This window comes from Lygodium microphyllum, chromosome 28, assembly GCF_053477565.2.
Source record: "Lygodium microphyllum isolate KBCC chromosome 28, Lygodium_microphyllum_v1.1.10, whole genome shotgun sequence".
Taxonomy (NCBI): Eukaryota; Viridiplantae; Streptophyta; class Polypodiopsida; order Schizaeales; family Lygodiaceae; genus Lygodium; species Lygodium microphyllum.
The window spans coordinates 66,276,476-66,290,297 of NC_141162.1; the positions used below are offsets into that span (position 1 = coordinate 66,276,476).

Genomic DNA, 13,822 nt, shown 5'->3' on the forward strand with positions numbered 1-13,822 from the left:
GTTGTTAGTAAAAGGGGATTCCCAGTTGATCTTGAATCAGCTAGATGGGACATATACAGTGCGGAATCCCATCCTTTGTATGTATCATCGAGTTGCCATGACCCTACTTGAGGAGCTTGAGACAGTGTCTGTTTAGCTGATTCCACGTTACTAGAATCAGTTTGCGGATTCACTGGCAAACCTTGCTTATGAAGAAGACTTTTTCTTCAATTGTGGTCCTAGTTTGGATATTGCTATCAATAATGAGACAGGACCCGGTCGCTTGTGGGGAATGTTATCAGAGCATGCAATATATGGTAGGCGATGGTTGATATGGGTGATGCAAAGAGTAGCCGAGACCCATCTACCATTGTTATCCTGGACCCATAGGGTGATTAGATAACATGTTATGCGTACGCCTCTTGCTATATATGGAAGAGGGATGGGTCATAATCTTATGCATTTAGCTTAGGGCTGCGAGCCCTATTTTTCCTCCTTGGGAAGGAGTATATTGATGCATATCTGCACTATTTCAGGGAGGGATGTGTAGGTGCTATTCTGTTTGATCTCGTTAGGCCAAGAGGGCCAGTTTTACATGGGTTTAAATGCTTTATTTCATTAGGCCAAGAGGGCCAATCAGTTTTTGTAGTGAAATGTTTTATTTCATTAGGCCAAGAGGGCTAGTGGTCTATTTAGTACGGGTGCGGTTAATGGTTTCTTGTTTTAGTCCTGTGCTAGACAGGTTCAAAGAAGAGCTTGGAAGGAGCCTATGTCGTGCGGAGACTTCTCGTGGCCCTATCCAGGTGATATCTCTCCTTTACAAGTACCGTGTTTTTATGCTATATGTTTCTGTGTACTTGTAGGGGATTTTCTTTTCTTGTGGGGGACTGGCGTCTAAGGCATGAAGTCCCAGGTTTAGGTTAGGTCTGTCTAAGGGAGGGCTGAGTAGTCGTTGCCTCCTGTAAAGACATTGCCAGGCATCGAAAGACCTATTTTAGAAGGCAGTTCTAGTGACCCTGTTCTGCTAGCCTGCTAGGCAGCCATTCTAGGAGTTCTTGTTAGTTGTGAGGCAGTTAGAGAAGCCTGTCAAAGGAAAAGGATGATGATAGAGAGGAAGAAACCCCGAATATCTCAACGAAAATAAATATATACAAAGGTGTGTAAAAAGGGATTCTAACCCCTATAAAAATAGAAAAGAAAAGAAAGGAAAATTTATAAGCACTTGCTCATCGCCTTGCGAAGGCCTGGTAGGTTCCTGGGGATGAGTCAGACCCGGGGCCGATGCCTTGTCTTCCTAGGGGTGGCATCTTGCTGGAAAAGAAGAAAGTAAGGAAGGTTGAAGCGAAAATAAAAGTGAGCATTAGAAAAGGATTAAGTGTCGCCTTGCGAGGGCTTGGTAGGTTCTTGGGTATCGAGACAGGACCTGAGGCCGATGCCCTGTTCTCCTTGGGTCACTACGCTTAGCTCCCTCCTTTTTACATGCCTGAGTATGGAAAAATAAAAATCTAAAAGAAGAAATGTGCTAAAATACAATACTTCTTGATCAGGCTATAGGAGTCCTCGCCTAGTAGGAGCTTTTGGGGTGTGTTGTCCTTAGTTAGGTAGGTAGTTTAGACTGCCACTTAGGGCGACCTCTTTGATAGTTCTTTTTACTCTGGCCATGTTGGAGCAGTCGGTTAGTGACTAGCTTCGAACCTTCGATCAGATTATGCTAGGCCTACTCCTTGTGGAGTTCATGCCTTGGTTTTGTCAGGGGGTAGGGTGAGCATTGTGCTGTGTTTTAACATGTATCTATTTTGTATCAGCTTGATGCTTCCTTTGGTTGTTTGTGCAGATCTGTTGTGGGATTTGACCAGCTGAGTCACCCTATCCCGTGGTCGCCAATGAGAGCGGAGTTTTGAGCCCGGGATGTGCCTAAAATTGGCCAAAAATTCAGAACTTAGGGAAAAAATATTCGACATCGAAGGCGGCGGCTACAACTAGGACGATTTTAAGCACCAAGTGAAAGACGGCTTTTAAAAGGCGCCCGAGTGACACTTGTGGATTTTTTATAATTTTTTTGACTGCCATGCGGAATGTCGGGAGCTTCTAGTCATTGCGGGATGCCGAGACGGATGCACAGGATTTTTCAAAGGCCAAAACGGAGCCCGAACGCGAAAGATGCCAAAAATTGGCCAAATTTGAAAAGGTGGACCAAAATTTAAGACCAAAAGGGGGTGCCCTTTGGGAGGAGGCACCCCCCTCCCTCAATTTCTTCATGTGGCATGGATATGGTGATGCCATCAGAATGGCGCCGAAAAAATCGCTTCCCCCCTCCCCCCCCCCCAAATCATGAATGGAGCTTCAACAGAAGCTATGCAACGGACAATGGCCACCAACTTCTCCTTCTTCCCTGATCCTATCGCTGGTTTTCGCACGAGATATGGCTGGCTGAATGAAGAGATCAGAATCTAGTCTTTCTCTCTCCTCCCTCTCTCTCCTCTCTATGGGCTGTTCATACGCGCTATCTTGAAGGAGGAATCAGGAAGGAGATTGAAGAAAACAGTGATGGAGATGGATGGAGATGCTGAAGATTGATGTGTAGCATTGGATTGAGAGCAATGGAGGATCTTTCTACTGGTCATGCAGTCATTTAATGCATCTCGGGTTTCGTAAAAACACGGTATGACCATTTTTATGAAGAAAATGAAGGCTTTTTGGTATTTTAGTATGGTAATGATGTTCTTATTGGATGAAAATTTGTTTGAGTGCTGGTTGCATCATGATTAATTGTTGTTTACCAGAAAATTTTAATTTTGCAATGATTTACATGAGCTATTTAATTCCCGTAGAACCCGAAATGCGATTTTTAAGCGGTAAAATGGTAGTTTTGTCGTTTCGGGTGGATGAAATGTGTTCCTATGGGGGGGAAATGGAAAATAAATTGAATGTTAGTATGTTGAAGTGATTGGAACAAGAAAAATCAGAAAATAGCATATTTTATTGCCAAATAAATCAAGAAAATAGGAAAAATAAGAGAAAAATAGAAATACGCTTCACAAAAATAAGGAAAAATACAATGATTGTTTGCGGATGAATGGTAGTGGCAAAGCATGAGGTTTAGCCTTAGTCTGCCCTATCTCCTTGTCAAAGTTTGTGATTTATCACTTTTCATACATCAAAACATGACAAAATGAACCTCTACACCTATGCAACGGAAGCAATACCTAAACGTAGGGGGTTGGGGTGTTTGAATGGTGCGATTTGTGTGCTGATTATTGCTAATTTTTTGATGCATATCATGACATAGAGTTTGTTGTATTTTAATTAAGAGGATAGTAATACCAGTGTTGTCTCGGTGCTATCCTTACATCACCACAACGAGTTAGTGAATGAGCATTGGAAAGCCTGGTTGTGCACAACACGTTTTTGATTGAAAATTATGTTTGAGCACTTTAGGATCATCCACTTTTGCATGTGCATGTCAACTATGGTATTAGAATACAAAGGACTGGATGCATAGCACCTGTTTTCGATGACGACGACCCACGCTTAAGTGTGGAAAGGCAACCTAAGCCGTAGGATAGACATTCATTTCTTGGGGGATCATTTGGTAAGGACACATGGTATCTCCTGGAATATTTTAAAGATGAAAGAGTAGAGTTTGTTCATTTGTTCTATATGTTGAGCAGCACATGAAGGGGCAAATCCCTATGATGTAGGAGGGCTGCAGTGGGGCCGCGGTGATTCCACCGAGAGGTTGCCTCCCATGTATGTGATTATCGTGGCATTTATTGCCAATCTGTATGGGTTCTCCCTTTGTGGAGTTTATAGAAAGGGAAACGTTGGACTACAAAACTATAAACGCATAGATTAGGCTCTAGGAGAGTTCGTCCTTTAGCAGAAGCAGATAGACGCTCCTCGCCCGTGAGGCCGTGAGGGTGTGTTTGTCTGTTATGAGCATGAGATCTGGCTAGTGCCATAGCTAGTGCCGGCCCATTTGAGGTCCCATCATGGGTATATAAGATGTAAGGGACGACATTTTCACCATCAAATTATAATAATACCAAGTCTCCTTCATCTTCTCCCTCTCTCCAGCTTTCACAGTTGTCTTCTCTCTCTTCATGTCTTTCTCTCTCCATTTCTAGTATTTCTCTCTCCTCGTCGCTCTCTTTCTCTCTCTTCTACACTTATTATTCTCTCTCTTCTATAGTCTTCTCTCTCCTCTTTCTCTCTCCCCAGTCCTCCCCTTGACAATTGGTATCAGAGCCATAGGTTCTTGATCCAGTTGGCCAACATTCCATTCAGTTATTATTTTTAGTTACATAGACCTAAGAGCCACATGTACATAGGTACAGACATGACATGGAGCAACAGTGGAGTTGCCAAGGATTTTTGGACCACAAGGATTGCAAGTCTAGAGCATTAATGGAGTCTTGGAGCAAGTTTGGTGGTAGGAAGACTGAAGTTAGCAACTCATTGGCCATTTCAGGCCATTTTTTGAAGGTATTTCTCTTAAAACGGTGGTAAAACAGAAGTTAGTGGAGAAAATATTTTATGCTACTTTTCAGGGAGAGTCTTTCTCCCTCTTTCTTTTCAAGCTTCTGCCAAGCTTCCATGGAGGATATCGTCCCCTTCTTCTTTCCATTTTCTTACAGCAACAAATCATTTGCTTGACACCGAGGGTAAAAGCCAACAGAGCATGCTCGTGAGTTTGACCATCCAGCCTCAAGACCTCCGGTAGTGGAATCAATGATCAAGACAACACAATCATCCTGTGAGGTCCCTATGATCATGTTCTGGATGAAGTCATGGGTTCAGAAGCTATTTATTCTTCACGTGCAGATTTTCAATGTTGGTGTTCAAAGCGTGACAAAAAAGCCTCCATCTATGCCTTCTCTACTAACAGTCCACAATTGAGCTCTTTAGTTACATTCCTCCCCGACTATAATCTTTTTTTCAATGAGCTCCATGCAACTGCTCGGCACAAGTAAGTATAACCATGGATGTGGTACTTGCCACAGTCCTGCATTGCTAAGCTCTATTTCGTGTGCATGTACGTGATTCAAAAAACTCTACATAAGGGACATCGCATTTGAAACGTAATCCTTCAACAAAGCCCAAGGGTCTCAGCAAGGCCTCTACTACCTCATCAAATCTAGTTTCTTCCTAGCCATCGTAGTAATACATTGCAACCTCAAGACAATACACCATTGCTGAACTTCTTCTTGAATACTGTAGCATGGTCTATAAATGTTCCTTTCAACCAGACCTTGTGTGGAAATTCTATCATATATTCTGAGAGCATCTTGCAAGGCCAGGACTATGCTTTCAACCTCAATGAGACCTATGCACAAAACTATGGGTTGAAGCTCACTTGGGGGACTTCCAATTGATGATCCAAGTTACAACTGTAGCAATCTTCCTGACCATCCTGGCTATGCATGTGCTCCTCACTTTGAATGTGTGGATGTGCCCAACATTGTCCTTCTGACTGGTGTATAGACATTGGTGAATTCTTATGCTTGTAACTACGCCCAAGGTTATAGAGGAGATGGCTATAGGAATGGCACTCAATGTAGAGATATAGATGAATGCTTGGAAGGCCTGGATGATTGTATCAAAGATCCATCACTTCATGTTTGCACCAATACACCAAGAAGCTTTGTATGTGGTTGTTTGACCCGTGCTGAAGGCAGAGACTTCTGTTTTTGTGCCTATGATCCTTTCAAGGATGAGCAAATCAAGGCTCTACATAAAGCTGCAAAGCAGCACTCGAATCTCTGGTTGAGCTAGCCACTTTACAAGGCTCAAAAATCTAAGTGAACTATGAAGGCTAAGCTCACAACAGAATTGTTTCAAGGACTCTATTCCATCATCACTGGGCTGCTGCTCTTACACCTACGTAACTTCAAATCAACCACTTCTCTGGATCCTTGTCAATGCAGTAATTTTGATGAGTGATCCATCATTGGAGCATCTTGGAGCACTCAAGAAGGACTGAATCATTGTTCGATTAACATCTTCATCAAGCATCATAAGGTACTTGGTTCTTGAACTCTTATTCTCTCAAATTCATCCTCTTGCTAAGCCATAACCAATTGCTTGAGAGAATGCAAGAGCTTAAGTAGGCATTAGGTGATAGATTTGATGCTTGTCTATTATCCGATTCGTCACCATCATTTTGTTTCACTCTCATTGCATTAGAATGAGTAAATCCATGCTGAAACTCATTTAGGATTATCTCTTCTACTTACCTTAATCAATTGAGTTGTTGTTTCTTGACTAAGCCACTTAACTCATTATAAAATCCATTGTATAAGGGTAAGTCAGTAGTGAGTCACTACTTGGTAAGCCCCTCTGGGTGTTTAATTAATAATGTCTACCATGTATATTCTAGGTGAGGAAAATCCCGATGCCAGGCGAGGTGGCAAGACAAAAGAGGGGTGACCCCCCCCCTTGCCATCTAAGACCTTGAAGGGGTGCACAACCCAACCCGCGGGGAACTTTGCCCACCTCCCGGTGATTCGGAGCCCGAAGTTGCTCACAGGTGCAAGTAACCACTTAAAGAACTGAGATATTGACTTGTAATTGATGTATGGATGTATTATTGGGTACAAATTTATGGAAAATACTATTGAGGATGTATTTGCAGATATGAGAATACATATGGAGTCAATGGCAGTGAATACGATGCTTGGAATGTATGGGAGATGCCTATGCATGGGGAAATTATGGTAAGAGATGTTTATGACATGCTCAGTTCTGGAATAATGTTGCAAACAGTGAATTTGGATGGTTTGGAAATATATTATGCCATGTGGGATGACCTTTCAATCATGCATTGACAAGTTGATTCCTTGCAATCCCTTTCTTGACTCCTGCAGGGTGCTATAAGCGATTTACTTGCATTTACAAAAGTGTACCTACTCCAAGGAACTATGGTGTAGGTCTTGCAACATGCTCATAGGTCCTTCTAAGGGCCTTGATCAGTTTTGGAGCTCTAGTTGGACCTTACAAGATACTTACAGGTCAAAACAGGCCTCCTACAGGTGTAGACAGGGTGGTGGACTGTACAGTACATCAGTACTTTTCCTATTACTGAATTTTTTGTATAAAACTTGGGAGCACATGCTTATTCTCAATTTGAAGATCCTTGGCTTAGACTTGAAAAAAAAAGTAGGTCAATCAGACCTTCCTAGCTCAAGTTACAAGCAGAATAGTGACAGGTGGTCTAACAGGACTGCACCTAACCATGGCAGGGAATAAGGGAAAAACCAAGGCCAATGAAGATGTTCAGCAACAAATCAAGGATGCACAAGAGCCAAGTACTAAGAAAATCCCTGAAATAGATTACAAGGAGTATCCTCATGACATTGGAAGCCTTAGTGCTCTTAATGAGACTCTATGCATGCATGAGACAAGGCATAATCAAAGACATGAAGATATTTTGGAAAGACAAGAGGCTATACTTGTAGGCATAGCAACAAACACAGAAAATCATGCTAAGATGATGAGGGAAATGCATCAAATGAGAGCCACCATGGACACACTTAATACCAATTTCTCTAAGAGGTTGGAGATTCAACTGAAGGGAAAAGAGCAAGAAGATCGGTCACATGTACATGCTGAAAGAACCACCTTCCCATCAGTCAATGCAAATTCTCAAGGCATTTTAGGAAGAATGGGCATTCTCAATAGTAGCTTTGAGATTGGTGAGCCTTCTCATAGGCAAGAGGACCCATTAGGAAATGCATCACGGGGAAATTCTCAGCTTCCATGAGTCCCCATGCCTTCAACAAGGTTTCAGCAGTCTTTTGGCAGGAATCACTCTCATAATACTACCACTTTTGGCACTCAAAATGATCAATTTCAGTTGGGATAGTTTGGACAGGCCACTCCTCATGAACGAGAGCTAAGAGATAATATTATCTTCTCCAAATTTAATGGCCAATCCTCTTCCCTAGCTAAATTGGAAGAATGGCTTTCAAAGCTTGAAGACTACCCAAGAAATGATGACCAAAACATCCACTTTGCCACGATCCACCTGGAAGGATTTGCTCATACGTGGTGGTGGTATATTAAGAGGGAAAATCAGCAAGTTTATACTTGGGAGACATTTAAAGCACTTATGGTTCAAGTTTTTGTGTCCCGCATAGAGAAAGAGAAGCTTGCCCAACAGTGGTATAGCTTAGAGCACCATGGCTTGACAATTCGGGACTACACAAATCAATTCCTTCATCTCACAATGTATGTTGAGTCCATAAGTGATGATGCGAAGCTGCATAAGTATATATATGGCTTGGATCCTCAATTATCAACTGATGTTTCAGCAAAGTCACCTTCCATTTGTTCAAGGCTATTGAATTGGCTGAGAGATACTCCCATAAGTATCGTAGGGATACTTCCATTCAGACACAGTATGGACAGCAAAGAGGCTTATCTAAGCCATCTTTTGGGCAACCTAGAGGGCCTACACAATCCAATTTTGGACAAACGAGCTGCTATGAAGCATGGCCAGTTTGGGGCCAATTATGGTGGTTGAAATATGCCATTTAGCATCCCCAAAGTTCCCACATATCCCACCTTCAATGCCTCAAGGAAAATCAGTAATTGCAGGGCAGTAAACAATAGCAGGGCTAAGAATAAACAAGGGGACAGCAAGAACAAGAATGTCTCAGTCTTTGGTAGTCAATGGTCCATTCCCATGGATTTGTACAAAGAAAGGAAAGAAAAATGACTTTGTTTCAAGTGTGGGGAAAAGTACACTGCTGAACATACTTCCAAATGTGCTTATAGAAATGCAAAGGCAAGAGTCCAAAGTATGTTGGTCTTTGAAGACTCGGAGGATGACCATGAGGATGCAAGTGCCTTTGTAATCACTATTGAAAATGATGAGGCTGATGAAGAAACTAGGCAAGAAGAGTTCTTTGACCATGTAGACACCTTTCCTTTTGATCACAGTGGTCACGTACGGGTAGATATGGGTGATAAGAATGACTCACATGCTGTTGCCACTATTTGTACTATCTCCTTGGATGCTTGGACAAGATCAAAGAGCCCTAATACCCTTCATCTTCAAGGCAAGATTCATGGTAAAGATGTGTTTATCTTAGTAGACAGTGGCAGCACACACAGTTTCATAAATAGAGCAGTCATGGATAGGCTGAAATGTTTTGCCACTAATTTATAGCAACCACTAAGGGTGCAAGTTGCCAATGGGAGTGAAGAAATTAGTACTCAAATATGTCTAGCTGTACATATTCAACTTGCTAAAAATTGTGGAGCAAATGTAGACATTGTGTTGGGCTGTGATTGGCTGAAGACTTTGGGCACCATTTCTATGGATTTCTCTTTGCCGTATATGCAGTTTTTCAGTGCTGGACAGCTTGTTCACTTGCAGGGAATCCAAAACAACAGTGAATATCAGCTCATTACAACCAAACAACTTAAGAAAGTTCAAGAAACGCTCTCAAATTTTTGTACTACAGCTAAATAAGGAAAATATAGATCAGTCTAGCAATATGCAAAATAATTCAGCTTTAAAGGCTCTTCTTGATGAGTACATTGATTTGTTTCAGCTACCTATCGCACTACCTCCCAAGTGAGTTGTTGACCATCCCATTGATTTTGAACCACACTCAAAGCCGGTGAATATGACTCCTTACAGGTTGTCCAAATGTGAAAGAGAAGAAGTGGCCAAGCAGGTCAAGGATTTATTGGATATGGGTTTCATAGAGCCTAGCTCATCTCCCTATGCATCACCTGTCTTGTTGGTCAAAAAGAAAGATGGCTCATTTAGAATGTGCATAGACTATAGAGATTTGAATAAGATCACCGTGAAGAACATATACCCTATCCTTAGGGTGGATGACCTATTAGATTAGCTGAAAGGGGCTAAATATTTCACAAAGATTGATTTGAGATCCGGCTATCATCAGATACACATGCGTGAAGGGGATGAGATTAAGACAGCATTCAGGACTGATCGTGGGCTTTATCACTTCTTGGTTATGCCCTTTGGTTTGAAAATGCACCCACCACTTTTCATAGCCTAATGAATAAAATACTTCAGCCATTTTTATTTAGATTTGTGTTGGTAATTTTTTATGACATTCTCATCTACAGTCGTTCATTGGAAGCTCATATATTGCACATGAGGTAGGTATTTGATGTACTTAGACATCATACACTCTTTGCCAAGGAGTCAAAATGTTCCTTCATGCAGACAGAGGTAGAGTATTTGGGCCACATTGTCAGTGAGGCATGCATTAGAGCTGATCCAAAGAAAGTGCAATGTGTCAGAGATTGGCCTACACCCGCAAATACCACCTCTTTGAGAGGATTATTGGGTGTCTCTTCATTCTACAGCAGATTTATTCAACACTACACCACTATTGTAGCTCCTCTCACTGATAGGTTGAAGAAAGAAGCATTTTTCTGGGATGCCATTGCAGATAGAACTTTAACCAGCTCTGAAAGGTTTGCTTACTTCAGCCTCGATCTTGGTTTGCCCTGATTTCTCGTATGAATTTACCATTCTGTGTGATGCCAGTGGGCAAGGTATTGGTGCATTATTGCTGCAAGAACATGGAGTAATAGCTTTTGAAAGCCAAAAACTTGCTGAAAATGAGATGGTAATGAATGTCTATGATTAGGAAATGCTGGCTATTCTTCATGCCATAAAGAAATGGCACCATTACTTATATGGTAGTAGGTTTAGAGTCAAGAGTGACCATAGGGTCTTCAAATATTTCTTATCTCAATCCAATCTTACTCCTAAGAAACATAGATGGGTGGCCACATTGCAAAATTATGACTTTGACATTACCCATACTCGTGGGAAAGACAATGTCGTGGCTGATTCCTTGTCTAGAATGTGGGCATGTAAAGTCTCTGCCATCATGGAATTGCATAGCGATTGGATACACAGCTTCAGGAGGCTTACCTATTGGATGCTAATTTTAGCAATATAGTTCAGAAATTACAGCAAGGTCAATGTACATAAAACTCTCCATTTTAGCTTAAAAATGGGCTTTTATGGCTTAATAGCAAGATTGCTATCCCTCACACTTCCCCATTCAAGCAGAAGATCATGCAAGAAATGCATTCAACACCTACAGCTGGTCATTTTGGAGTGTTCAAAACCTATGACAAAATTGCCAAGAGTTTTAATTGAAAGGGCCTTTGGAGAGATGTTGAAGAATTTGTCTTGAGTTGTGTGCCTTGTCAGCAAAACAAGGATAGCACATTAAAATCAGGCGGGTTGCTACAGTCATTGCCTGTTCCGGAGGGCAAGTGGACTGATATAACCATGGATTTTATTACAGGTCTGCCTCTCACCAAGAAAGGATGGAATAGCATCTATGTGGTGGTGGATAGGCTCACAAAGGTAGCTCATTTTATCCCCACTAAAGCCAATTTATTACATCACAAGTAGCCAGCCAATTCATGGAACATGTGTTCAAATTGCATGGTTTACCATAGGTCATTGTGCATGATCAAGATACAAAATTTATGAGTAATTTTTGGTAAAGGCTATTCTATTCTATGGGCACCAAATTGGCTCCCTCTACAGCTTATCACCCCCAAACTGATGGTCAAACAGAGAGGGTCAACAAATGGCTGAAATCTTATCTGAGACACTTTTGTCATGATGTTCAACATGTTTGGGATGCATGGTTACATTCGGCTGAGTTTGCCTATAATAGCTCCACCCATGTTGGAGTCTCACCCTTCGAGGCTTTATATGGGTATAAGGTCCCTCTCCCCACGGTGTCATGATGTTATGAGGACAGAGTGTGAAAAAGTATGGAATGCATCATCATCTGACTTCTCTATTGATCTAGAGAGCCAATGTGATCTAAGCCATTAGTACTAGTGTGAGTTGCATGGATTATCCAAAAATACAAGATTTTTGGATAATTTTAGTCTATTTTTGATATTATTTATTGTAAAAATCCGAAAAAGTTAGAAAAAGCTTCTAGATTAGGATGGCATGCAAAAAGCTAGTTGCTTTTTCAGCCAATTAGGAGATTTTTCATAAAAAAGACAGATTGACGAAATCGCGCGCGTCGCGATCGCTGTAAATAGGCTGAAAACTGTAGATTGAATTGAAAGAAGAAGAAGGAGTGATCTGGGAGATCCGTGACCAGGCGTCCTGGCGTCCTGGGGTTTTACCCCCCTTTCGGAGCCAACGGAGCCATTAGATTTGGGTTCCAGGCAACAGAGAAAGAGCTAATTTTTTCTGATCCACGTTTTTGGTCTATGAAGGAGCTCCAGGAGAACTAATGCCTGGAGATTTCTTCTGAGTAGTGCAAAGATTCCAGGTTCTTTCAATACATATTGAATCAATTCATTGTGATTTTTTTTTGTCGTGTTTACCACTTGGGTATTCTCTATCTTCTCTTCCATCTCCTATCTCTACTTCCTTCTACTTCTAATCCCAGGTAGATTCGACCTTTCGACAAAAACCCCTCTGACATTGGTGAACCCGACGTGAAAGGTCATCACAGAAGAAGGAAAGAAAATATGGGAGAACCTTCGAATACAATCTCCTGTGATGTTTTGCAACAGTTGGTGCAAAATATGAATATGCTTATGCAGGTACAACAACAACAATAGGTGATGCAAGCTTCAGCTCAAACAAAAAGTGTTGTGATGAATGCTTTGCAAGCAGTTGAGTGTGAGGTGAAGTTATTCAATGGCAGGAATATATCTCCATATGTACATACCTATGCTTAGAAGATGGAATTCTTTGGAGTGGCTCAATCTGCATGGAGCCGGTATTTTTTATGTATTACTATTCATGAACTGAAAGCACGGATTACTGAATTATACTTGCAGGATGCAGACTGGGTAGCCTTCAAGAAGACACTCAGGGAAGAATTTTACATTGAGGACACCAGTTTGATTACGCGCAAGACTTTTCAGGAGTGGATTATACAACCCAATAAGGGTCTTGTGGCTACAGAATTTTTAAGAGAATTTGAAAGTAGATTTGAGCAGTTGGATCTTGCAAAACAGCAAGCTCTTGCAAGTCAAAAAATTGAATTGTTTCTACATGCAGCTGATCCCGAGCTTCAAGAGAAGCTTGATGATTGCTGGAGGATCAGACTACAGAGACAGGTTTGAAAATAGAGTGGAGACATGTCAAGGAAGCTACAACTACGCTTCTGAAGAAGCATAGAAGAAGACAAAGATTGCATGTCTCTAGCTTGCCCACTGTTACGGGTAAGACAATTGAAGTATCCAGTAAGCCACCTGATTCTATGGCTAACCCTATGGCTATACCTGCTATTGTTCCCTCTATTAGGGAAGATGTCTTAGATGAATTGGTCAAAGGGATGCGGGATCTTCAATTGAAGGTTGCAAAATTGGATGAAAAAGGACAAGAGGAAAGGGGACGGGCAGCAGTCCCTAAGCCTGGAAAAAGATGTATGTGGTGTGACAGTTTGCAGCATGAGAGAAAGGATTGTGCTGCCTATCAAGAGGCCTTGGCACAACAGCTTATCTTTTGGAAAGATGGAAAGATCCATGCACAAGAAACGGGATTGCCTCTTGCTTTGAATTTTGGAAAGGGAGATATGCAAAAGTTGTTGGAAGACTTGGCTGTCCGAAATGCTTATGCGGTGGTACATGCTTCTACTTTTGGTCTACAGTTGGATAGAATGCATGGCCAAGTGAAGACTTGGCTGTCCGAAATGCTTATGCGGCGGTACATGCTTCTACTTTTGGTCTACAGTTGGATAGAATGCATGGCCAAGTGATGGTTGGTCCAAAGGCTGAAATATGGACACATGCTTTACATGCAACTGAAAAGAGAAAGGTCACTAATAGTGAAATGTCTCATGCAGGGCAAGAC

General features: G+C 41.7%; 1 pseudogene; it reads right to left on the reverse strand.

The window, feature by feature from the left end:
• LOC148011554 (uncharacterized) overlaps nucleotides 1-7,215 on the reverse strand; it is a 29,919-nt pseudogene extending 22,704 nt beyond the window's left edge.
• Between the last annotated feature and the right edge of the window lie 6,607 nt (nucleotides 7,216-13,822).